The sequence below is a fragment of the Palaemon carinicauda genome, unplaced genomic scaffold, assembly GCF_036898095.1.
Source record: "Palaemon carinicauda isolate YSFRI2023 unplaced genomic scaffold, ASM3689809v2 scaffold628, whole genome shotgun sequence".
NCBI classification, from domain to species: Eukaryota; Metazoa; Arthropoda; class Malacostraca; order Decapoda; family Palaemonidae; genus Palaemon; species Palaemon carinicauda.
The window spans coordinates 1,841-29,552 of NW_027171903.1; the positions used below are offsets into that span (position 1 = coordinate 1,841).

Sequence of the window (27,712 nt, forward strand, 5' to 3'; positions counted from 1 at the left end):
CATTGCTTAAAATAGCATTTGGGAAAAATGGTATTTGTCACTTATGATTATTATTTTAACCTTAATAGTAACACACAAACACACACACACACAACCCCACACATACAAACATACATTTTAACTCTTCTAAAAAGTATATTAACCCCCCCCCTCTCTCTCTCTCTCTCTCTCTCTCTCTCTCTCTCTCTCTCTCTCTCTCTCTCTCTCTCTCTCTCTCTCTCTCTCTCTAAAGAAGCTATAAAATTGGTATTTATTGTAGTAAATATTAAATAATGAGAAGATTTAAGCTTAAACTCCCCCCTGGAGAATTACTGGAACTACTTCTTTGCGCCATTTGTGACTGACGCCCACCTCCTCCTGCCTAGCTGTGTCAAAACTCAAAAGTCATCTTTCTACAGTGTCATTATCTGCCATTATATATAGCTTTTCCCGTCAGTGTAACCGTGATAGGATCGGCTTATTACAGGTAATTAAATTTCTCACGTAATTGTGGTAATTCATTGCAATTAAACATAAATTAACTCCGAAGTTGTCACCAATTCATTATGGCTGCCACGTGTCAAGTAAGCCGGCAGGCGAGCCAAGAGTCAACTCGAAATTTTAACAGCCCAATGCAGGATTCATTATCACATTTCGTATGGAGTATTAACGTGTTTTATCATTTCCTGTGCAACTGTTAAACGGGTCGAACCTGTTATACCATTTATTGACACCAGTACTGTTGACCGGACTATTTAACCGGCATTTTTTGGGATTTGGAAATTATGCCTAAGGTATGTATAGGCCTCTGTAAATTTCAGTCTCGTATATTTGTATAAGTTGGAAGTGTCTTGTACTGTGAAGTTTCGTCATTTTTACAGAAATGTCTTATGCTACCATGTGTAGTATGGGGTCACGTGCCCTATAGGTGGCTTTTATACCATCTTAATACTTGGGAATTTAAGTAGATAGATAAGTCATTGCGCTAATCAGTTTAAAATGGGTTTGTATTATTTTCGGAGCCTTTGTAGTTTGTTTGGACAGTGAAAAACCACATTTTACAGACAAGAACATCTTACCTTACCTTACCTTAACTTACTTAACCTAAGGTTCTCCACCTAACCTGATGTTGTTGATAGTTTATTATATGACATGTCTGTTTTGACGTTGTTTCTTATTTTAGAATGATTTATTGTTAATTTATTCTCTTCATTTATTTATTTCCTTATTTCCTTTCCTCACTGGGCTATTTTTCCCTGTTGGAGCCCCTGGGCTTATAGCATCCTGCTTTTCCAACTAGGGTTGTAGCTTGGATAGTAATAATAATAATAATAATAATAATAGGAGCCGTAACCTTAGACTGCCGTATTCTTACCTTACCCCCCCCCCCAGTGCTTGGCTTAATGCCTAAATCCTATTTTCAATTCAGTTCTTACCTTATCCTGTCCCAACGAACTACATTCACCCCAGATGATCATTAAGGTTTTTGTAAAGATTCACCAGCCAAAAAAATCGATAGTCTCGGGTATCAGACTTAACCTGGCTTTATTTATCGGTAAAGATTTACTGTATTAAAGATTCTCATTTCAATCAGAAAATATGTCTTCCTGTAGTATATAACGGGATTTGACCGAATTTCAACCGCAAACCAACAACAACCAATTCTACTAACTTTAAGTATCCGAACTGGTTGCTGTTAATACGGATGAAATGAAGGTGGAAACCGGTTTAATCACATTATTTTCTGTTGAAATGTTTAAATGTCTTTTATATATATTTTGTTAAAATTTTTAAATATGACTTGTTCAAAATCCGGTATTATTGTAGTGTATTACAGGGCAATGTAACCTAGTAAAACAAAACTACTTTTTCTTATAGAGAAAATTACGCTCTCTTGGAAAATGACACGTTCCCGTCGCAAATTAATAGTTTCAGAAATATATATATCTATCCTACGGTAATGGAGGACCCCCAGTGGGAGCTCTGGGTTTTGGGTGGGAAAAACATACTGGGGAAACGATGTATAATAGTAAAACAAATACTTTCTTCTCTATACATTACCTTCTTGGATTTATAATAATTGGAGGAAAAGACAAAACAGTATAACTGGATAAACTTTGGAGGCGCCGTTGCAAAGGTTATGCCTCATGAAAAAATACAGTAACCAGTACTGTCAATGTCTGATGTAGATTAAATGTTAGCATTCCATGCTAACATTAGCACGCTCACGCACTTACGTTCGTACATACCAGTTTTCGAGCTTCTGCACAAAAACCCTGCCTCCCTGCGCAGAAACTTTTCCCCCACCAATAGGATTTCTTCTTCCTTAACTGTGAAATGTAACTTCGTCTCTCTACCAGCTCTTCAAGTCTATTAAGTGATTTCTTATGTAATACCCCCGTATACATATTTCTTTTGACCCTAGAATTACTCTTTATGATCCTATACCTTATAAAATCAATCATTTTAATTCCCATTCAATATTGTTTATCATACATCGCATTTTATCTTCCTATATTGGTTTTATTCCTTTTGTTATTTCTGTCACACCCCGATTTCACATAAATACTTGCTCTATACAAGTTTCTCTATCCAATTCATTCATGTTTACCCTCTAGACTCCGTTGTTTTCCCGTTAACCAATCACGAACCTGTACGTATTCAAAGTTTTCACAAAGGGGGTTGTCAGTTGATATTTCCTCTAGCTCTTTAAGTGGTCTATTCATACCCCTTCCGCCAAATCCTATTCCCTGGAAACCTTTGTCCTAGTAAGGTGTCCTTCATTTCAAGTGAGATTTATTTTTTCGTATTTTGCGATGGAGGAAGTTATAGAAACTTGTAATGGCTGCAGTATTCCATACCTAAAGGCATTTGCTAAATTCCATGGTGATTTCTATGATTCTTCATCCAATGTTGATAATTTCCTTAAAGCATACGATGCAATTCCTCAACGTTTACAGTGCCGTTCCCTCCTATCTTACAAGAAAGACATTCACGTGTTTTATTGCCGTTCCCTCCTATCTTACAAGAAAGACATTTCACGTGTTTTATTGCCGTTCCCTCCTATCTTACAAGAAAGATATTCACGTGTTTTATTGTAATACCGAAACCAAGATACCTAAAACCAGAAATAAACGTCGCTGTGGTTATACTGTTACTTATAAAGGTACATTTTTGGGAAAAAGTCGCCTACCCCCATGGTAGATAATATTTAAAGTTAAGCCGTCAGTCTCACCCTCCCGTGTCCCGCAAGTTTCGACGTCCCCTTCATAACCGTAAGTCATTCAACTAAAGTCGTCATATGTGTTTTGTGACCTGTTAACTTCTAGGTTAGGTTAGATGGGTTTGTTAGGTTCTGTACCCTTTTTGTACCTTTTTATATATTTTGTAAAGTATTTGGAACAATTCATTAAAGTACACATGACAATATTACCGTAGCATTGCTACCATTAGCAATGCCTTAGTAACGTTGTTAACACTGTGTATCATTGGTAACGTTGCTTATTTTAACATTCCTAGTACATACGTGAGGTTTGTGACCTGGGAACTCGTAGGTTAGGTTAGGTGGGTTTGTTAGGTTCTGTACCCTTTTTGAACTTTTTATGTATTGTGTAAAACTTATATGGAAAAATTATTTAAAATACGTATGGAAATATTTAGCATTATCATCGCTAGTAATGTCACCGTACCGTTGGTAACGCTGTTTATCATTCGTATCGTGACTAATTTTACCGTTCTCAGTAAATACCTGAGGTTTGTGACCTGTCAACTACTAGGTCAGGTTGGTTTGTTAGGTTCTGTACCCTTTTTGTACTTTTTATATATTGTGTAACCGGTAATATTATCGTAACAATCCCAGACATCATTGGTAACACTGTGTATCATTGGTAACGTTGCTAATGTTATCGTTCGCAGTACATTTGTGAGTGAAGTGACACCGTTGAACAAGTGCTTATATTAAAATATTTTAACACCATATATGGCAACAATGATTATATTTAGCCATTTTAACAGAAAATATGTTTTCCTGTAGAAAATAACGTGATTTAACCGGTTTTCACCTTCATTTCATCCGTAATAACAGCAACCAATTCGGCAACCTAAAGTTAGTCGAGTTTGTTGATCTGTTTGTTTGCGGTTGAAATGAAGGTCAAATTCGGTTAAATCACATTATTTACTTTAGAAAAACATATTTTCTGTTCTAAATCACAGCCTACAATACAATACAACTTTACCCAAATTCTGTGTCACTTCACTCACGTATTTACTGTGAATGATAACATTAGCAACGTTACCAATGCTACACAGCATTACCAACGCTACGGTAGCATTGCTGACGTTATCGTGTATTTTAAAGAATTTTTCCATGTACCCTTTACACAATATATAAAAAGGTACAAAAAGGGTGCAGAACCTTACAAACCCACCTAACCTAACCTAGAAGTTCCCAGGTCACAAACCCAATATAATGTCTATTGTTATATATATCATGTTAATCCGTGTCACCTCACTCATGTTACGATAACGTTAGCACTGTTATGATAACATTAGCCGCACTATATATAATGGTTCTTATTCCGCCATTAGCTCGCTTCGCTTGCATGAAAATAAAACATCAAGCTCGTATGTACTGGCAAGCACTAATGTTGAGCTGCGCGTGCTAATATTAGTAATGTTACGCTAACATTAGCAACGTTAAATATAATGGTTCTTGTTCTGCCACTGGCTCGCTTACGATCACGGGAAAACAAAACATCAAGATTGTATGCACTGGCAAGCGGTAATGTTGAGCTTCGCACTCTAACAAAATATAGTAAAACTAACACATTAAAAATAAAGAAATTAATGACTTGACTTTTATGACCGTGACGACGAAACTTGTTGGTCACGGGGGTGATGGGACTGCTAGTCTGTGGCGTCTTAACTTCTTTGCATTAGTTTTGTACTGCACTTGGAGCTCTGTAAAAGTTGGTATATTACATTACAAGATTTAAGAAAATTATCAACATTGGAATTCAACAAAATACTTTCAAGTATGGATTACTGAAGTCGTTACAATTTTCTAAAACTTCCATCTTAAAATACGCAAAAAGACGCCACTTGAACTAACAAAGACCTGACTTGGACAAAGGTTTCCACGGAAAAGGGCTCGTTGGAAGGGGGTTGGTTGGGGAATATTAGCCCCCCTGTGCAAACTTTACATACGTATGTGTTCGTGATTGGTTAACGGAAAAGCAACGGAGTCTAGAGAGTAAACATGAATGAATCAGAATGGGAAACTTGTCCAGAGCAAGTATTTATGTGAAATCTGGGCATGACGAGTTGATAACAAAAGGTATAAAAGTAATATAGGAAGATAAAATGGTATGTATGATAAATAATAATTAATGTGAATATAAAATTGGGTGATTTTACAAGGTATCGGATAATAAAACGTGTAATACTGGGGTCAATCGTAATATGTATTCGGGGGTATTACATAAAAGGGATGGTAATAGTTGAACTGGTTCAAGTCATATACTTGAATAAACGTTAAATTTGACGGCTAGAGAAGAAGAAATCACATTGGTGGAGGTGGAGTCTCTGCGCAGGTAGGCGGGGTTTTTGCGCAGAAGGTCGAAACCTACTATGTACAAACGAACGAACAAGTAGAATGACAAAAAATAAATTAAAAACTGCTAATGATAGCATGTTACGCTAACATTTCCGCAGCTCTACGTCACACGTTGGCAGCTCTGGTTGCCGTATTTTTTCATGAAACATAGCCTTTGCAACGGCACCTCCAAAGTTCATCCAGTTATACTGTTTTGTCTTTTCTTCTGTTTATTATACATCCAAGAAGGTAGTGTATAGAGAAGAAAAGGCTTGTTTTACCATTATATATCGTTTCTCCAGTATGCTTTCCCCCACCCAAAACCCGAGTTCCCACTGGGTGTCCCCCATTATCGTAGGATATAGATATATATATATATGTGTGTATATATATATATATATATATATATATACGTATATATATATATATATATATATATATATATATATATATATATATACACACATATATATATTTTTCTGAAACTATTCATTTGCGACGGGAACAAGTGTTATTTTCGAAGAGAGCGGAATTTTTTCTATAGAAAAAAAAAGTAGTTTTTTTCGTAGGTTATATTGCCCTGTAATACAGTAAAATAATACCAATTAACCATGTCTTCAATAGTTGTATTTTTTTGGGGGGAGGTTAGTTTGACGCACGTTTCTTCCCATAATAGTTTTAACCCTTTTACCCCCAGGCTATTTGGAAATTTCCAACCCATAACCCCCAGGGGGTTATTTTTTTCCCAGCACATTTTGCAGTATATTTTTTTTTAATTGGTCTAACAGCCTTAATTTTTGTCATAGAGAGGCCAGGTTGGTCTCATTCTCTTGGAAAATGCCTGAATTTTCTAAAAAAAAAAAAAAAAATTTGAAAAAATTTGGAAAAAAAAAATTAGCATTTTTTTTGCTAGGACATACCTGTACGTCCATGGGGGTAAAGGGATGGCTTTTGTGAAACGTACCAGTACGTCCTTTTGGGGGTAAAAGGGTTAAAATTCAATGCGCAGGTATGTCCATTTTCTGTAAATAAGTGGAATTAATTATAAGAACTTCATGAAATGTTGAAAAGATAGAGTTATGAACTGTAATCGGGTAGTGTAGGTAGAATTATGAACTGTAATCGGGTAGTGTAGGTAGAATTATGAACTGTAATCGGGTAGTGTATTTAGTTTACCGAAGCTTCGTCCGCTAAAATACTTGGCCACTCTGGTAACACGCAGATCATGATGCTTATCTCCTTTCAGTGCAAAGAGCAAGGAGGTGGGGGTAAATAGCGAGCAAGGCGAGCCATGTTTAAAGGCCGCTCATGAATTGCAGAGGCAATTTCAGTGGCATTGCCTTAGCAAGTAGGACAATGCCATAGAGACTGGTGATACTCTATATACATATGGTATTTTTACCCCGCCAACAAAATTGGAAGGGGATTATATCTTACCCCCTGTTTTTGTGTGTTTGTGAACAGCTTCCTGGCCACAATTTTAATCGTGTAGTAATGAAACTTATGTAGAAAGCAGGAAATAATGAAATTCTTGGAGGTCAAGGTATAGTTAAGTAAAATGTCCAATTCACATAATTAGCTGTAAGTTTGGTTATCATTGTCACAGGCTTGGTTCATATTTGGGTGTATGAAAATCCAGGCCAATTAATATATGCTAAGGTCAAAGGTCTAGATGGAGCAAGAGGTTGAGAAATAAGCTTCCGCAGCGGAGGTCTGCACTCTACTGAGTGCTCCTCTGGTTATTATTTTATTATTATTAGCCAAGCTAGAACCCTAGTTCTGTTTATTGGGGACTGAGGTATAATAACTTGCATATCATTCGATATGAAGTCTTATTTCTAAATGCAAGTTTAATGCTTAATTTTGGAAGACAGGTTAGGAGTTACTCCGCATGCATTGTTTGCATTTACCGGCTTTTCTTTTTGTTGTACGACAATCATTACCTGGCTTTTTTTAAACCAATTACGACCTTCTAAATATTAATGCACAAGTTCCCTTATGTAATAGGTGGAGACTTCGTCCGTAGAGCATTCTCCCCCTTCTACGAGGCCTTCGACTATCTGATCCTCCGCACAAGCAGCCACGTCGATCAAAAATATATGGCCTAACCTAACCCCCCCCCTTTTCCTTAACGTGCGTCGGCCCTGCTATACTGTCCCCCCCAGTTATGCTGGATCTATTAGGATTAGTTTATGCTAAAAGCTAAAACTTTTTGCATAACTATGATACTACTGTACAATATACAGTAATATGTCCTAGGCCAGCGTAGGCAAGTCAGCTTTGGGGGCGAAACCCCCTGTGAATAAGGTGAGGAGAGGCCTAGGCTGTACTTAACCCTTTTACCCCCAGGGGGTTATTTTTTTCCAAGCACATTTTGCCGTATATTTTTTTTAAATTGCTCTAACAGCCTTAATTTTTTTCTCAAAAAATTATCAAAAATATGAAAAAAAAAATTTTTAGGCATTTTTATGCAAGGACGTACCGGTACGTCCAGGGGGGTAAAGGGATGGCTTTTGTGAAACGTACCAATACTGTACGTCCTTTGGGGGTAAAAGGGTTAACATAATAAAAAGATAATGTAAAGATAGGAAAATGTTTTATACAGTGTAGACGAGACAACTAGAGCTAACGAAGACGTTGGTGGAGGTAGAAGGTAAGAGGTAGTTCTGTGCGTTAGGTTACTTTTGTCACATTCTCAATTCAATGAAATTCTTTTGACAATTGATTGGGTTTTGAATATCTTGCTATAGTTAATTTAGAACAGTGTGCCCCGAAACCATGTTTCCGAAAGCAACCAATGCTGTCTCCAATCAAGCATTTAAATATAGTTTAATAGTGACGACACAGAAATTGATACTTTGTTATTCTAATGTTCCAACCAATATTAGTAAAACAAAAGGATTTAAGAATTATTTTATTACTGGTTCGTATTTTTCAGGTTTCCGGTAGATGCCGCCATAAAGAGGCTTAACACCGCCAGGAGTCTCGACAGCGTAGGGGGACCAACACGGAAAGGATGGTGCACTTGAAAAATTTTATAAAGGTATATAATATTTTGTTAACCATGTTGTAAACAATGTCTGACAACAAGCTGATGTAATATTTACCTTCTCGGTTTCAACGTAAAATGCATAACTTAGTGTTTAGAAAGGTTTTGTTTGGTACTTGTGTTTGTCAGTGTGTGATTTATCATTGCTCCAATAATGGTTTTGGGCTGTTTTTTTTTTTTCAGTACTAAACATTCTGCCAGTAGCCTTGTCGATTGCATTTGATTCTAGATTAATATTGGTGAAACCGCTATTAATAGACTTTGTCATTCCAGTGTTCTAGCCAATATAAGTACTGAAAAGGACTTAAGAATCTTTAAATAACTGGTTCATATTTTTCAGGTTTGAGTTATGCCACGGGAAGGGGGCTGATACTGTGATGAGGCTGGCAAAGGTACCACTAGATGCCCCCTACCCAAGCTATGGGTAAGGTTGCCACCTCGCTCCAAAAGTCTAATTGGCGGCTACCTATCAGCTTTCCCAAGATATAGTCGTCTATAAATAACTACAGGTTTGTATTAGGGAAAAATACAAATTATCTACGAATTTGTCATACTTTGTTAACTGTGTTGTATACAATGGCTGACAATCTGGTGTAATACTTACCTTTTTGGCTCAACATAAAATGCTTTACTTGGTGTTTATCATGATTTTATCAACTCTTAAACTTTAATCAAATGTTTTTTATTGGGTAGTAATCTATGCTTCAAGGTGTGGCACTAGTTGGTCTCTCAATATTGTGAGTTAAGTCTTGCCAGGTTTTTTATTCTATTTTATTTTTAAGGTAGCTCATGAATGGCAGGACCAAGGGACAGTGACATTGGTCTCGAGACTGACCCCAAGCCCCCCTCCACCCAAGCAAGAATCAAGGAGGGCCAGGTAATGGCTGGTGATGACTCGGCAGATAGACTTATAGCTCTCCCAAACCCCCTATCCTTAGCTAAGGATGATGACGTTGCAGCGGCCAAGGAAACTAAGGAGCTTGAGTGGGACTCGAACCCTAGTCAGGGACATTACCACATCGACCACCACATGCTTACCAGAGAAACCTTGCTGTTGAGATTTTCTTCCCAGTGTAAGTTTTTTTTATGAGTACCAAGAATTCTGGCAGTAGCCTTGCCATTCATACTAGAGAAAAGTTTTTGGTGCAAAACACACATTCAATGATGTAACTTATTGTTTTATCATGTTTAGGTAAATTAAATATCTGTGATATTTTGTGGTAGAAATATTTTGCCTAATGAAAATGATGGAAGTTTGAGACTTTTTTTTTTTTTTTTTTTTTTAGCCTATACTACGCATCACCAAACTTATTTTCTATTTCAGGTTTTTTTTTTATACCTAAATTTTTCGCGCTCTTTGCTTTCATTAGATGTTTGCAGTAATTGCCAAGTATTTTTGAGTTCTTTGCTTTTGAAAGTCTTGACCTAGTTTATAAGTTATTGAATTTAGTAGTCAATGCAGAAACTACACAATTTCTGACAAAAATAAAAACTCAACGAGGACCTGGTGATCCTTTTTATTTTGAGGTGCTGTTCCCCAAATACGGTTTTATTTCCTAAAACGACCATTGGATCCATTTTTGTAACCAATGTAGGTACTAAAATGGAAAAAATAATAAAGATTTATTTAATAACTGGTTCATATTTTTTGTGCGTATGGGGCCATTGTCAACGGGAATCGATGGAAGAGTTGAGTGGCTCGTGAAATGTTTTAGTGATGAGGGGGAACAGAACCTGCCTCGTTCAAACCCGAAGTCTGGTAGGCCATACAAGATTACTCCTCAGTTATAAGAAACTGATAAAACCAAAGTGTCAGAAAACGAATTGTCATGTTCAAATGTAGAAAAAGTCCAGTGGAGTGACAATCCATATTTTGTAGTACTCCAGAAGTGGAATGGTGTGTGTGTTTTATGGGGTGGTGGTGGTATAGAAATACTGAGGTGCTCATATTCTTACTTATATGCTTTGAGAGATTTATGCGAAGGTCCTTTTTTGACTCTGACAAGAGACCTGAGGTCGTGTTGGGTTGCAGCACGTTGGTGCCCCTCCCTTCTTTCAATGCGTCGAAAAACCGCATCAAGTGCGGGGGGAGGACGAGAAGATATATAACCCTCCGTAGATTCTCGTCTGCCACCCACCACTCGAGATCTGTCTATTTTTCTGGTCCCATTGGGATCAGAATGTGTGGGGAATCAAATGCCTGATTGCAATTGGACTCACTGTGTCACTGGAGAGATGAAATGTTAAGGCGGCCGTTAGGAACTAGACTGGCCAGGAATGATAGGTTTGTGAGGAGACGTAGCCACTTTTGGGCTGGGATTTCTTGTCGTCTTGAAAAAAGATCTTGCGACCTTTCTCAGCGTGGTTATCCTGTCGTCGGATGGGATGGTTTTGTGTACCACTGGCTACCCCCTACCCAAGCTATGGGTAAAGTTGCCACCTGGCTCCTAAAGTCTAATTGGCACCTACCTATCGTCTTTGCCCAAGATATAGACAGCCATATATAGATAACTACAGGTTTGTATTAGGGAAAAATACAAATTATCTACGAATTTGTCATATTTTGTTAACTGTGTTGTATACAATGGCTGACAATCTGGTGTAATACTTACCTTTTTGGTTCAACATAAAATGCTTTACTCGGTGTTTATTATGAGTTTATCAACTCTAAACTTTAATCAAAGGTTTTTTAATTGGGTACTAATCTATGCTTCAAGGTGTGGCACTAGTTGGTCTCTCAATATTGTGAGGTAAGTCTTGCCAGGTTTTTTTTATTCTATTTTATTTTTAAGGTAGCTCATGAGTGGCAGGACCAAGGGACAGTGACATTGCCGTCGTTATCAGAGTCGTCTTCATATGTAATTTTTGCATGTAGAATTAATATCTTTTTCAGGAAATCTTATTTTTTTTTACATTTTTTTTTTCAGAACTTAATCCGGAAAAATTGAATCTTACTAATTGTTTTAGCTACCACCACTTGTTTTTTTAATTTATTAAACTTTATTTAAGAAATATGTGTTGCTTCTCATTTCAGACTACGATCTACTGTACATGGTGATCCCAGCATCATTACATGTTGGAAAGGATATTTTATGAAGGTTTTCGCCATCACTCAACTTATTCCATTCGGAACATCGGGAAACGCCTGTAAGCTACTCCCCGTTCCCACTCTTTTTAACCCTGGGATTTAGGTCGAGAATCCTCGCCAGGAAGGACAAGACTCCTGAGGAACGTGAGAAACGACCTAAGGTCATCCTGCAAGTGATTTAACCAGTTGCAGACGTACCGTGAGGTAATAGGAGTACCTGCGATAAACTCTCCCAGAAGACATTGCAGAATCTTGCAATTAGTGTTCCAAAGGTCTTAAAAGGTTTTAAGAAAAGGGCTATAATATAAAGAATAGGGAGTTTTAACCCAAATATTTTGCAAAGCATTCTTAGGAGGTCCTGGAATCTCTGTCATGACTAGGAAAGTGTAAACTATAATATGATCTTCTAGATGATGTCTGATTCAAGCACAATTGCCGCTATGATGTGATCTGCCAGAAGATGTGTGGTTTTAGCACATAAACTCCACTATCTGTGCTTGCAAGAAGATGAGTCTCCTACTCTAGTGGAGGGTTAGAGTAGGAACAAAAGGAGAAAAATATCTCCGGGTGGGATATTTCAATATCACCTAGTGGGAAGGAAGAGGTTTGCCTTCGTGGAATGCTAGTGTTTCACAAACACCAACTTCATTCCTCAACCACATTTATTCCTCCCGTTCTATAGAACCATGTGGTTTGACTCAAGGTGTAACAACTAGCTCTTATAGAATGATGCATTTCAAAATGCATACTACAAACAAGGTCTTCGTTGAAGTTATCGGAGTTGAGTTCGTCTAAGTCATCGTCATTGAGTTCGTCTAAGTCATCGTCATTGAGTTCGTCAAAGTCTTCGTCGTCATCCGAGTCCTCTTCATAAGTAATTTTTCCTTGTAGAATTTTTATCTTTTTCAGGAAACCTTATAATTTTTTTTTTACATTTTTTTTTTTCAGAACTTAATCCAGAAAATTGAATCTTCCTAATTGTTCTAGCTACCACCACTTGTTTTTTAATTTATTAAAGTTATTTTAAAGAAATATTTATTTTTTCTCATTTCAGAGTACGATCTACGGTACATGGTGATCCCTACGTCATTGCTTGTTAACCTAAACTGACTGGAACAAATTTCTTTTCTCTTTTTCTGTTTCAGGTGAGCCTGCCTGTGAGGTCCAACCACGCCACTTTGTCCAGGGCGTGACGGGCGCCGTTGCGGCACCTTCATGTCCTCGGAGGAGACTGATCCTTTCACTTTCTGTCCTTTGTACCGAAGTCACTCGTATTCGAAGGAATCTCCTTGTAGTGTGTCGGGAGTGGTTGCCATACCAGTGGGTGAGGTTTGGTATGCGGAAGTAGTAGTTTAAAAGGGATTCTTCCCCTTCGGGGTCAGCCTGGAAGGGGAAGAAGTTGAGTATGAGTGGCGCCCTGGTAACGCTGGGATAACCTCGTTTGGGGTCTCCTCCCATTGTCTCCCCTAGAGAGGCAGTGAGGGATTCATCCGCAGGGAAGTCCCTCTCAGACGACGCTGTTTGTCTGCTGTGGCCCTCCTTTGGGTTGATGCGTTCCCCGTCAAAGGAGAAGCTACTGGAGGTTTTGCGTCTTGGTCCTCTTCCGCTCTATCTTAATAGGTCCGCTAACGTACCTATTAGTCCAGACCTTCCTTCACGTCCGAAGGAACGTGTTCCTCTACCCCAGAGGTTCTCATCTATGTCGACTGGAGCTGCTGTAGTTCCCCCCAGCCACCCTCGAGTGGGTAAGCAGGGTTGCCACCTCGCAGTTGAAATCTAATGGCTACCTTCCAGCTATGCTGAAAGATAATACACATAAATAACTCCAGGTCTGTATTAGTTAGGGAAAAATACAAATTATCTATGAATTTGTCATTTTCAGTGACTTGTTTTTAGCTGTAGATGTTTTTCTAGCAAGTTTTTTTAATATGAACATAAGTTGTCCCGACACAAGATACAAACTTTCCGCTCTTCAACCTAGCATTGTTATATCGGTGGAGCTGAAAACTAGGCGAAACTGAAGTTGACTAGGGTTTAAGTAAACCGGTAGTTAGCAGGGGTGTGTTCACCCACTCCTCCCACCAGCACTGGTGACTCGGTCACTTTTTATTTTGGCTCAGTAGAGTGTAGATGTGTGTCACTCTCCCGTTAACCTAAGCTAGCTGGAACTAATTTCTTTTCTCTCTTTCTTTTTCAGGTGTTCCTGCCCATGAGGTCCAACTATGCCACTTTGTGCAGGCCGTGAAGGGCGCCGTTACGGCACTTTCATGTCCTCGAAGTAGTTAGATCGGGTACAAATAATGACACAATTACAGCAATTGATGGTGTAAAACGTAATTGTAAGAAAGGAAGTTAAACCGAGTGGTTTTTGGAGGTGTAAACGTAGTCATAATTCAGTCGTATTCTGAAATTTCTGCCTTCAGTGCACACAAACCCATTTTCTCATTATCCAACCTAGTCTTGTCATTTTGTGTTTTCATGTTGGTTATTAATGGATTTACTAAATGCCAATTGCTGAACATGTGAATTTTCATCAGTTTTGGACAATGCAGTGTGGCTAAAGGTACTCAGGTTTTTTGTATAGTACTGTAACCTTTACAGCAGTGCATAGGTAACAAACAGTACTGAAGTACAGTACTGAAAGTGTTGACAGCATTGTTTAGTACTGAAGTACAGTACTGCAAGTGTTGACAGCATTGTTTTGAAGTGACTATTTGAGGCATCATCCATTTGCTCCTTCTGCGCACAATACGTACATGGCTACATAAGAACTTGAGTTAATTCAACAAGCAATTTCATTTGGTGGTATAGTGAAGAGTATTTTATGATACTGTACTGTACATCTTCCAGCAGCCAGTATATAGTCACAGATAATAGAATTAGATGATTTCCTAAACTAGTTTTATTAATAAATTTCTGCAACTATCGAGTCCCTTCATTTTACTTGCTTTTGAAAGCTGCTGTGCCTTAATTTAGTTTGTCTTTTTTGCCGTCGGACTCTAGGCTCTTCTACTTCAGCTACTTGACTATTATACCAGCTTTCTTTCTCCCACCCTGCTGTCTTGCCTCTTTGTACTTCACATGGGCTAGATTCTATATATCCAATTGCAATCCTGTAGAGGTGTTTTGTTGAAAGTCGTCAAGTATTGAGTGTATTTTATTTTTTCCATTTTGGCCTTTTTGTCTTTGTTTAATGAAATTGTAACCGCCATTATTTTTCAATTTTTAATTACTAATTATTCATAATGTGGGAGGGTGGGCTGTGCCACCCTAGCAGTACCAGCCAAACTCAATTGAGTCCCTTGTCAGGCTGGGAGGAACATAGAGAGGAGACGTCCCCTTTTTTGTTTCATTTGTTTGATGTCGGCTACCCCCCAAAATTGGGGGAAGTGCCTTAGTGTATGTATGTATGTAATTATTCATTCATTTGTAGATATATTTAGAATGTTTTTAGTATTTATTCTCATGTCTTTAAATGTTGCAGTAAAATCTGGTTTTTTGCTTAGCTTAGTAATAGTGAATTTGATGTTGAATGAACAAAAAAGGTCAATGTTTTTAATACTTAGTTTATTTCTACAGGTAATTCTTCACCGTCGGCAATACAATACATATTTTTTGAGTTGATTATCAAGATTTGAAGTGAATTTGAAAATTTCAAGATTATGCTGACGTCATTTGCATCAGGAAGAATTTAAGCATCTTTACCCAGTTAACAAATATGGTAGAAATTTTCTTATCACCCTATGTGGAATTTTAAATAGACATTGGCTTGATAATTTTTTTTTTCTTAAGCACCGCATTTTGGGTTCAGTTGTCTTTTAATTTCTTTGTAAACTCATTGCCTTCAATCAATTAAAAGTTATAGGTTATCTAGTGTGGTCTTAAGACCGGCAAGTATGAAGTTAAACACAGTATAACTTCACACTCGTTACAAAAGATTGTTCCAAATCAATGATTTGTCTAAAGGTGAAGCATTTATAATTGGTCCGTTCACAAACCTCTATGTATTGGTTACCCTTGGGTGTCTTCACCCTTATTACTGGAAAGGGATACTAATTGTCAAAATTTATTGTTACCATTTTATTTGTAAGAAAATTGGGTATTTGTCTTTAAAAATCTGTTGATTTTGAATGTGCCATTATTTTATTGAAACTTACTGGAATTCATTTGCTATTTATTCTAAAACCAGGAGCCCTTTTAATGAGAGAATGCCTTGATGAAGTCATTGAGCTTGAGAACAGCATATCATTCCCGTGCTGAAACTTGGTGATGAGCAAGAGGGCTCTTGAACTTGGGGGAAATTGCTCCCCCAGTTCAAATCCAGATTTCTCTCTCATCTTTTTCTTTCAATATTAATTCGACCTGCTCCTAATTTTATAAACTTACTTTCGTGTTGCTTTATCAACTCCACGAGAAAAATTTCCCTTATATATATATATGTATTTATTGATTTTTCTTTTTCTTTTGGCTTGGATGTTTCTACATCCATTATAGCTGCTGGCACGGATGGTTATATATTTGCTATTGCTGCCCTGCTTTGACGAACTGGAGAAGGTGTAGTGGTTGGGAGGTATTTACATTCAAAGCTATATGTGAGAGTATTGGATGATCTCAGCCATCCCGAAGATAGTTTGGACCTTTTTGGAGGAACTATTCTCAAGTGTTGGGTCTTCGCAATCCAGGGGGATCCAATGCTTGGCGTAGGACTCTCGGCTTTTGGCCGGAAGCCCGTCATTACAGATATGGGGAGGATGATTCCATAGTTTCTTGGTCTCAGTCCTAACAGGCGGGTTCAGCTTACACGTGTGCCTCTATATCTGTTTTGATGCTATCCTTCGGGTAGGTTATGGAGTGGACCATCTGGGAACTATAATCTCATTGTGCCGATAGTGGAGAGTGCAAATTTCCTTTCTGACGTGTGATGGCCTAATATTCTCGAGCAGGTACATTAATCTAACCCTTTTCTCTCTCTCGTCTAATGGATTCTTTAAGTAACGAACCCCCATCCCCTGGATACGCTGACTCTCCCCCGGCACTGTTGACGACCTCTGCTAATTCAATTAAGGAAAATTCTGTTGACGACCTAGGAACAAAAAAGGACCCCTCTACTAATGTTTTAAATCCAATTTAATTGGGTAATAAAGGGAAACTTACAATCCTTCTTGTTACCCAAATTTCAATAAAGCATTCAGATGCTATGGAGAGATAAAAGAAATTAGAATGAAACTTGAAAATGAAAAATGGCATTCATGGATAACTTATAATAATAGTGAAGAAGCATTCAATGCATTATGTAACAACAATAATATCAAAATTGATAACCTAAATGTCATGGGTTCCCTATGTCATAAGATACCAAACAATTGAGATATATATAGACCTGCTGACTGGTTTGAGAAAGATATCGATATTACTATGCTCCCCCAAAGAAAGCCAAAACCACCATTGTGGCTTGTTGCCGAGCCTAAAGGGAGGAATGGGAATTGTTTTGAAATTAGCAAACTAATTCAGAAAAAGGTAGGAACCATTGCACCAGGTGATATGGAAAAATAGCTTCCTAATCCATGCAAAATCATACACGCAATCAGTAATACTGTCTAACCTTAAGACAAGCAGTGATGAGCATATGTTAGATGTCAAACCCCACCTAAACTTTAGTTACGGAAGGGAAGTAGTCTTCAATAATGATCTGTCAGAATTTATAGAAGTAATACTAGCCATGTACCCGTTAACAGTGTGGAAAGTGCACAAGATTCCTGGGACGTCAATGATTATCCTTACTTTCCAGGATGCTGATGTGCCTTTTCACATCGATATTGTAAATGAAAGAATTAAAGTTAGACCTTTCAAACAAAAGCCCTTACAATGTAGGTGTGTCTGGGAATGAGAAGGCAGATTCACTGGCTAAGAAGGCTGCATCCGAGTTGCTGCCAAGAAGGTATCCCATTCCCTGTAATGATTTCTTACCTGACATCAAGAAATTGGTTTGCAATAAATGGTAACAGCAATGGGATAGCCTAAATGGGAATAAAATGAGAGGTGTAACAAATGTCATATCTCCTTGCAGGTATATTATGATGCCCCGAAAATGGGAGACGTCTCTTTGTCGTCTCGGTATTGGTCACACTCGGTTGACACACAAGTTTCTGCTGAAGGGCCAACACCAACCGTATTGTGACGACTGTTTAGTACCTCTAACAGTGAGGCATTTGTTGACCGAATGCCCCAATTATAACAACTTAAGGAATAGATATTTGTTTGAGGCTTGAGGTGAGGGTGGCAGGTTCATCCTTGCCAAGATTTTTGGAAATGATGTCTCCTACTATAATACACTCCTATCATAATACTCGGGTTTGTAAAGAAAAAAGCAAATTACTTGAAAATGTGCGAGTTTTCCTAATTGTTTTCGTAATCATTATAAACGCGTAAAGTGTTTTGTAATATTCTCTAACCTGTGTAGAGTCTATTTACTGGACTCATTTTGTATTATTTTTTTTTTACCTTATTTGATTTTGGACTTTACTTTATACATGAGCATAGATTTATATATTCCTTGTTATTCACAGAACTTTGGCTAGATTTGAGGAGAGCCAAATTATATGGCCTTGAATATGGACAGCTTTGAATTTGAGTGCTGTAACAGTTTGCAGTTCATCAGAATTTCAATATCTCCTGGTAAGTAGGGTAAATGTGTTTTATTCTTAATATAAGTAAAGGCAGTGTTCCATTTATTTTTGGGGCAGACCGCAATACTATTTTGAAATTATACGAGGCGTTGATTTTTTCCAAAATTAGTTATGGATGTGAAATATATTCTTCAGCCACCCCAAGCCGGTTGAAAATATTAGATTCAATACATCATGCAGGTATTAGATTGTCCACGGGAGCATTTAGAACATCACCTATCCCAAGTCTCCTTGTTGATGCTGGAGAGTTACCTCTAGACCTTTACCGGATGTCTTCTATTCTTCGGTATTGGTTTAGATTGCAAAGACTCCCTAACTCTCTTGCCTTTCAGACTGCAAGCCTTGTAAGACACTCGTCATACTTTGAGTTGCACCCAAAATCTCCTCAACCTTATGGCTTTCGGGTGAAATGATTATTAAATAGTCTGGATATAATTAGAAGTAAGGTACTTCCATTCAAGGTATCATCAACGCCTCCATGGAAATTACCAGAGATATCTTTTTGTAAATATTTTATTGGAGATAAGAAGAATATGTCGGACCTAGAAGCCAGGTCTCTTTTTAATGAACATGTTAAAGAACATAGAGGATCAACTTTTATCTATACTGATGGCTCCAAATCTGATGCTGGCGTTGGATTTGGAGTACATAGTAATAGTTTTAATTGTAGAGGCGCACTTCCTCTGACAGCTTCCTTATTTACTGCCGAACTGTATGGCATATTAACCGCTATTGAGAAAATAGCGTTGGAGAAGGAAGGTAATTTTACCATTTTTAGTGATGCAAGAAGTGTCCAAGCTTTAGAAGTTTTTAATTCTAGTATCCCTCTTGTTCTAAAGATTTTAGAATGGCTTTTTATTATTGGATGGAGAGGTTTAATGGTTAGATTTTGTTGGGCTCCAGCACATGTAGGTGTGTCTGGGAATGAGAAGGCAGATTCACTGGCTAAGAATGCTGCATCCGAGTTGCTGCCAAGAAGGTATCCCATTCCCTGTAATGATTTCTTACCTGACATCAAGAAATTGGTTTGCAATAAATGGCAACAGCAATGGGATAGCTTAGATGGCAATAAAATGAGAGGTGTAACAAATTTTTATATCTCCTTGGAGGTATATTATGATGCCCCGAAAATGGGAGAAGTCTCTTTGTCGTCTACGTATTGGTCACACACTGTTGACACACGAGTTTCTGCTGAAGGGCCAACACCACCCGTATTGTGACGACTGTTTAGTACCTCTAACAGTGAGGCATTTGTTGACCGAATGCCCCAATTATAACAACTTAAGGAATAGATATTTGTTTGAGGCTCGAGGTGAGGGTGGCAGGTTCATCCTTGCCAAGATTCTTGGAAATGTGTCCTACTATAATACACTCCTATTATAATACTCAGGTTTGTAAAGAAAAAAGCTAATTACTTGAAAATGTGCGAGTTTTCCTAATTGTTTTCGTAATCATTATAAACGTGTAAAGTGTTTTGTAATATTTTCTAACCCGTGTAGTGTCTATTTACTGGACTCGTTTTGTATTATTATTTTTTTTACCTTATTTGATTTTGGACTTTACTTTATACATGAGCATAGATTTATGTATTCCTTTTTATCCACAGAACTTTGGCTAGATTTGAGGAGAGCCAAATTATATGGCCTTGAATATGGACAGCTTTGAATTTGAGTGCTGTAACAGTTTGCAGTTCATCAGAATTTCAATATCTCCTGGTAAGTAGTGTAAATGTGTTTTATTCTTAATATAAGTAAAGGCAGTGTTCCATTTATTTTTGGGGCAGACCGCAATACTATTTTGAAATTATACGAGGCGTTGATTTTTCCAAAATTAGTTATGGATGTGAAAGACATTCTTCAGTGGTGTAAGAATTGTCGTCCAGAGATTGTAAACTTTAGAACGGCTTCCATATTACGCCTTGTAGGCATTCTCATGGTTGGATCACTTGTACAAAAACAGCACAAAGAACTTGTGCAATCAGGCTAAAGCACTAGAATTCCTCTTGGTAAGGGTAGAAGAGAGACTAGGTATGATAAGCAGTTATTCTAGGAGGACGACACTCCAAAATCAAACCATTGTTCTCTAGTCTTGGGTAGTGCCATAGCCTCTGTACCATGGTCTTCCACTGTCTTGGGTTAGAGTTTTCTTGCTTGAAGGTACACTTGGGCACACTATCTAATTTCCCTTCCACTGGTTTTGTTAAAGTTTGTATAGTTTATATTTTTTTTCCTTGTTTCCTTTCCTCACTGGGCTATTTTCCCTGTTGGAGCCCCTGGGCTTATAGCATCCTGCTTTTCCAACTAGGGTTGTAGCTTAGCAAGTAATAATAATAATATAGAGCCTAAGATATTTCAAATACTCATGTACATTATGGCCTAAATGGAAGAAGCATCCTTTCAACATGACTAATGGCAAAAAAGCAGTTTGTTCATGATCCCAGTATAATCCTTAAGGCTGTAAATCTGATAATAATTCATTTATCATCCAGAACATTCTAAAGTATGTCCTGTGCTTATTCGATAATAGGGCATACAACACAGGAAAAACACCACCATGTCGTCTTGCTATAATAACATACACCTGGTAAGACAATGAAGACATCTTAATCCCATCTGCATACCACACATTGGATTTGTGTAAAAAAGCTAACCAGCTTCACCTTCCAAAAATTACTCTTTCATTTTCTTGACCATGTTATATGCTTTTACAAATTCTGTGGTGGAAATGTGGGAGGTTGGGCTGTGGCACCCTAGCAGTACCAGCTGAACTTGGTTGAGTCCCTGATTAGGCTGAAGGAACATAGAGAGTAGAGGTCCCCTTTTTGTTTTGTTTCATTGTTGGTGTCGGCTACCCTCCAAAATTGGGGGAAGTGCCTTGGTATATGGATGGATGGACAAATTCTGCAATAGCATGATTAGGTTTCTATGTTGCATCACATTGAAATCCATCCCATTTAGAAAAAAAGATACAGCATTTCATTTCATCTCAAGTGCCAAAATAGCCTGGCCTCAGGAAGGATGTCGCTATCTCAAAAAGGACGTTGTTACCTCGAAAAGGACGTCGGCAAACCAGTTCGGTGCCAAATAGCTGTCTCCAAACAGCTAAAGCCAAAAGAAGGCTCCATAGAAGTCCCATTCCGTAGTATATGACCCCAGATTCGAGACCTTCTCCATCCCATTGTCCTGCAGTGGACTAGAAACTGCGGCTGTTGTTGTTGTAGATTTTTACAGGTATTAACATTTCTTGTTTTAAGGATTGTAGTTTTAACCTTTTACCCCCAAAGGACGTACTGGTACGTTTCACAAAAGCCATCCCTTTACCCCCATGGATGTACCGGTACGTCCTCGCAAAAAAATGCTATAAAAAATTTTTTTTTTTCATATTTTTGATAATTTTTTTGAAAACTTCAGGCATTTTCCAAGAGAATGAGACAAACCTGACCTCTCTATGACAAAAATTAAGGCTGTTAGAGCAATTTAAAAAAAATATACTGCAAAATGTGCTGGGAAAAAAATAACCCCCTGGGGGTCAAGGGTTGGGAATTTCCAAATAGCCTTGGGGGTAAAAGGGTTAATATCCTTGTCTGAAAGTCCCGGTACTGATAAAGTAACGGGTAAGTTTTTTCTGTTGGACTATCGTCGGTAGGATTAATAAATGGTGTGGGTTTTTACATCCTGCCATACTGCTTTCAAGTTACATATCAGAGCTCCATTCTTTTATCTTTAAAGAGGTATCATCCACCTAATTCCTAAACGAGGGATGGTGGAATCTATGCAAACCCATAATCATCATACAGGTAAATTATTCAAAACTGACATCTCCCATTTAAAGGTTTTTTCATTTGGCCAATACATGTCTCTGTGTAAAAGACAGGTTCTATCAGTCATTTCATCCCTACGAAAGACAAATAGGAGCTTCCTGGAATCACTGTTTTGCTCCCATATGGGACCAGGGGGTTGGACACTTCCAGGAAAGAAGAACCAACCAGTTCAGTTCTAGGGGGACTGCCAACCCACCAACCAGCGAGAGTCCCTATTGACAGAAATTATTCATAGCTATACAAACCTAAGTCTTATAACCTAACTTCCCTCCCCAGTCCTGGACCGAAAGGTCAGAAGTAAAGCTTTCAGACTGGTGAGAGGGCTTGGCTTCTTATCCGTACCCTATCAATAGTTTAAGCACTCGTTAAACCATTCTCACAACAGTATCGTGGGCTGAAACTCTTTACGAGGGGAATTATGGAGAAAATTTATACATTCTCATTAATCATATAATGCTACTACATTCCTGTAGGCCCTGCTGCTTCCTCCGGTGCCTTGGATGACCGTGAAGGTAGCAGCAGTAGGGGAATCAGTGTTATGAAGCTTCATCTGTGGTGGATAACGGGGGAGGGTGGGCTGTGGCACCCCTAGCAGTACCAGCCAAACTCTGTTGAGTCCCTTGTCAGGCTGGGAGGAACGTAGAGAGGAGAGGTCCCCTTTTCTGTTTCATTTGTTTGATGTCGGCTACCCCCCAAAATTGGGGGAATTTGTAAACTCTCATGTTTTGACATAAGATTATGCAAAAACAAAGGAAAATGTAAACTAGCTATTTCTTAAAGGCTCTTATTGCGACCCTATCGTTCTCAGACACAGCATATGTCTCACCGCCCACAATGTCAATCCACTGCCCACTTTGGGAAAAACCAATTTATATTCTCGTAAGGCTTTCCACTATTACACAGTATTCTAGAAGTTTTATTCCAGCTTTGGAATGATATTCCTAATCAGGTAGTTGAATTGGTGGAACTTAAAAAGTTCAAACTTGCAGCATATGTTTTTATGTTGAACAGGCTGACTTGAGTTTCTTTTTATAGTTTATATAAGAAAGATTTATTTTAATGCTGTTCCTGTGTATAATACAGTATATTTTATTTCAATTGTTCATTACTTTTTTTAGTTGATTTATCTCATTTCTTTTCATTACTGGGGTATTTTTCCATGTTTGAACCCTTGGGCTTATAGCATCTTGCTTTTCCAACTAGGGTCGTATCATGGTCTTCCACTGTCTTGGGTTAAGAGTTCTCTTGCTTGAGGGTACACTCAGGCATACTATTCTATCTCATTTAACTTCCACTTGTTTTGTTAAAGTTTTTATAGTTTATATAGGAGATATTTATTTTAATGCTACTGTTCTTAATTATTTTATATTTCCTTTTTTCCTTTCCTCACTAGGCTACTTTTCCATGTTTGAGCCCGTGGGCTTATAGCATCTTGCTTTTCCAACTAGGGTTGTAGCTTAGCCTCATAATAATAATAATAATGATAATCCCTAAGGGAGGCCTAGCCTAACATCTTTAGTTAGGATGTTGAACAGGAATCATGACTTTCACTTCTCTTCAGGATCAAAGTACATTGACGTCTCCTGGGTCAGTAAAGCAGTCAGATTGGTCATGCAGGGATTTCCACTCCCCTTAGGATAAGTCTCCTTTAACGGGCATGTTCTTTCTATGTGGTTTCTCTTCCACTTTTTTATGAAGTTGTTATAGTTTATATATGATAGATATAATTTAATGTTGTTAATTATCTTGAAACTTTGTTTTGATTGTTATTCTCTTGGAGTTCATGTCATTTTTCCTTTCTGTACTGGGCTATTTTTTCCCTGTTGGAGCCCTTGGGCTTATAGCATCATGCTTTTCCAACTAGGGTTGTAGCTTGGCTAGTAATAATAATAATAATAATTTTTTTATTCTTTTGTCATTATATATCCTAAAATGTTTTATTTTGATTGATATTTCTTCTCTTGGAGTTCATTTCCTTTTTCCTTTCTGTACTGGGTTATTTTCCCCTGTTGGAGCCCTTGGGCTTATAGGATCATGCTTTTCCAACTAGGGTTGTAGCTTGGCTAGTAATGATAATAATAACTTCTTTTATTCTTTTGGGATTATATATTGCATAAACTTATGTGGAAACTTCAATGATTTTTATACATACATACATCTACCAAGGCACTTCCCCCAATTTTGGGGGTTAGCCGACATCAACAAATGAAACAAAACAAAAAGGGGACCTCTACTCTCTACGTTCCTCCCAGCCTTATGTATTTATTCCACTCTTTAAGTCCCAGGTCAAAGGTCAAAGTGAAGGTAGTGCTACCTATCAGGTGGGCAGGTGACCTGACAGCCGGGTGTGTTGACCTCATTGAACGCTTAACCCTTTTACCCCCAAAGGACGTACTAGTACGTTTCACAAAAGCCATCCCTTTACCCCCTTGGACGTACCGGTACGTCCTTGCAAAAAAATTGCTATAAAAATTTTTTTTTTTCATATTTTTGATAATTCTTTGAGAAAATTCAGGCATTTTCCAAGAGAATGAGACCAACCTGACCTCTCTATGACAAAAATTAAGGCTGTTAGAGCAATTTGAAAAAAGTATACTGCAAAATGTGATGAGATAAAAATAACCCCTTGTGGGTTAAGGGTTGGAAATTTCCAAATAGCCCGGGGGTAAAAGGGTTAAGTCCCAGGTTAAAGGTCAAAGTGAAGGTAGTTCTACCTATCAGGTGGGCAGGTGACCTGACAGCCTGGCGTTTTGACCTCGTTGAACGCTTAACGGCCATTTCCAGCTGTGTCAAAGTCATGCTCTTATTAAAGGTCTCCGGTTTGTATGTTTAGAATATTTCCTATGAAACTTTACTATTTTTTGAATTTTGTATCTGGAAATTTTAGGCCTGTAAGTCAGGTTAAGCCTACCTTAGGCCAAAATTTAACAATATTCAACTTGCAAACAATTTGACTTTCAAACAGTTTCTTAGAACCAATTAGATTTCTAAGTTGAGGACCTGTAATTCCTTTCATTTGTTGCATTAATTAACCTTAGTTTGCAGTCATTATGCATTTGTTGACCTGCTATGGTATGTGTTAGTGGGATGTTAAAGTAACTCCCTTTATATTTGGTATTTATAAGATGTCTTGAAATAAAACTCTCATAGCCTTACCTTTGGAATGGAAAATAGAATTATTGATAAAATTCTCTCTCTCTCTCTCTCTCTCTCTCTCTCTCTCTCTCTCTCTCTCTCTCTCTCTCTCTCTCTCTCTCTCTCTCTCTCTATCTATCACGGTGCAGGATCCCTCAAGGTATCACAAAACAGAGGCCGTCCCGGGACAGATGCCAGCCAGTTGGTTTTTGTCTTCCACCCACCTAGAGGTGAGCCTTCACAGCAAAGAGTTCCAGTTTTGTATTGCTAGAAATAATTCAAATTACTTCCAATTTTATCATTTGAGCTATAAATGTACACTCCCTTTAGCATCCTCTATCTTATCCCTTTAACCCCCAGGCTATTTGGAAATTTCCAACCCTTAACCCCCAAGGGGTTATTTTTTCCCCAGCACATTTTGCAGTATATTTTTTTAAATTGCTCTAACAGCTGTAATTTTTGTCATAGAGAGGTCAGGTTGGTCTCATTCTCTTGGAAAATGCCTGAATTTTCTCAAGAAATTATCAAAAACATGAAAAAAAAAATTTTTATAGCATTTTTTTGCAAGGACGTACCGGTAAGTCCATGGGGGTAAAGGGATGGCTTGTGTGAAACGTACCAGTACGTCTTTTTGGGGGTAAAAGGGTTAACAGCAGAGCTGTATGGTATCCTGACTGTTCTTGAAAAAAGTAACATTAAAGAAAGAGGGAAATTTTACCATTTTTAGTGATGCAAGTAGTGTGTTGCAGGCATTGACAGGTTTTCAATCCTATGAACCCTTTAGTTTTAAACTTTTTAAGAGTGGCTGTATATTTATCGTTCTGCAGGCAAGGAAGTTTAAGTTTTACTGAAAAAAGTAGCATTAAGGAAAGAGGGAAATTTTACCATTTTTAGTGATGCAAGTAGTGTGTTGCAGGCATTGACAGGTTTTCAATCCTATGAACCCTTTAGTTTTAAACTTTTTAAGAGTGGCTGTATATTTATCGTTCTGTTTTTAAGTTTTACTGAATAAAGTAGCATTAATGAATGAGGGAAATTTTACCATTTTTAGTGATGCAAGTAGTGTGTTGCAGGCATTGACAGTTTTCAAATCCTATGAAGCCTTTAGTTTTAAACTTTTTAGAGTGGCTGTATATTTGTCGTTCTGCAGGCAAGGAAGTTTTAAGTTTTACTGGGTTCCAGGTCATGTGGGTGTGTCCGGAAATGAAGCAGTGGGCAAATCGGCAGAAGAGGCATCAGGAAAACTACTTCCAGGAAGATATCTACATCATGAAATGACTTTGTTTCATTTACCAGCTCCTGTATACCACAGAAAGAAGCGCTTTTACATACGTCATGGAAAAAAATTGTTCTTATACAGGTATATTTTATTTTAGTCAGTTGTTGAATCAGAACTTCAAAAGTTCAAAGTTGAAGCAAATGCCTTTTTGTTGACCAGGCGGACATGAGTCTTTTTATAGTTTATTTATGACATATCTGTTTTTGACGTTGTTAATAGTTTATATATGACATATCTCTTTTGACATTACTTTTTCTAGAATGATTTATTGTTAATTTGTTCTCTTCAGTTATTTATTTCCTTATTTCCTTTCCTCACTGGGCCATTTCCCTGTTGGAGCCCCTGGGCTTATAGCATCTTGCTTTTCCAATTGGGGTTGTAGCTTGGATAGTAATAATAATAATGATAATAATAGAAAAGCTAGAGAATGAATCCTAGGTAATTCTTATATAAGATTATTTTTTTCGGTGCCTAAATTTTTCATCATGTTTTCAGCTGGCCTTGACTGATATTTTGTTCGTGTAACTTTCCTGAACCCAAACACTATAGGTTGAATTTTATATTTTCAGATGTTAAATATACTATAGAAACAGCAGTGGCTTTGACAATACTCCTTGGTAATGCCATGAGAAATTAAAAAGCCAACCGGGAACTGGTTCGCTGTTGTGATGTCATTCTTCATGTAGAAGGACTTCAGTTTGAAGCCCACCGATGTGTTTTAGCAGCCTGCCTCCATATTTTGACTCAATTTCAAAGGTACAGGAGTCTCTCTCTCTCTCTCTCTCTCTCTCTCTCTATCTCTCCTTCTCTCTCTCTCTCCTCTCCTCCCTCCTCTCTCTCTCTCTCTCTCTCAATATAGTTGCTTGTAGATTATTTTCATTAACAAATGGTTATCCAACATTCACTGCATTTCTCTCTCTCTCTCTCTCTCTCTCTCTCTCTCTCTCTCTCTCTCTCTCTCTCTCTCTCTCTCTCATTATAGTTGCATGTAAATTATTTTCATTAACAAATGGTTATCCAACATTCACTGCATTTATCTCTCTCTCTCTCTCTCTCTCTCTCCTCTCTCTCTCTCCTCTCTCT

At 37.8% G+C, this 27,712-nt stretch overlaps 1 long non-coding RNA gene across 5 annotated transcripts; it reads left to right on the forward strand.

The window, feature by feature from the left end:
- Nucleotides 1-250: 250 nt before the first annotated feature.
- Nucleotides 251-27,259, forward strand: LOC137637277 (uncharacterized). Of its 5 annotated transcripts, XR_011043513.1 has the most exons (9): nt 251-466; nt 8,511-8,615; nt 8,962-9,130; nt 9,404-9,694; nt 18,276-18,384; nt 20,002-20,110; nt 25,500-25,580; nt 26,533-26,710; nt 27,199-27,259. It is a non-coding gene; the product is annotated as an uncharacterized lncRNA (long non-coding RNA). The 5 variants fall into 5 exon arrangements; XR_011043515.1 differs by lacking the exon at nt 25,500-25,580; XR_011043514.1 differs by lacking the exons at nt 26,533-26,710; nt 27,199-27,259 and having other exon boundaries at nt 254-466; nt 9,408-9,694; nt 25,500-25,649.
- Nucleotides 27,260-27,712: the final 453 nt, after the last annotated feature.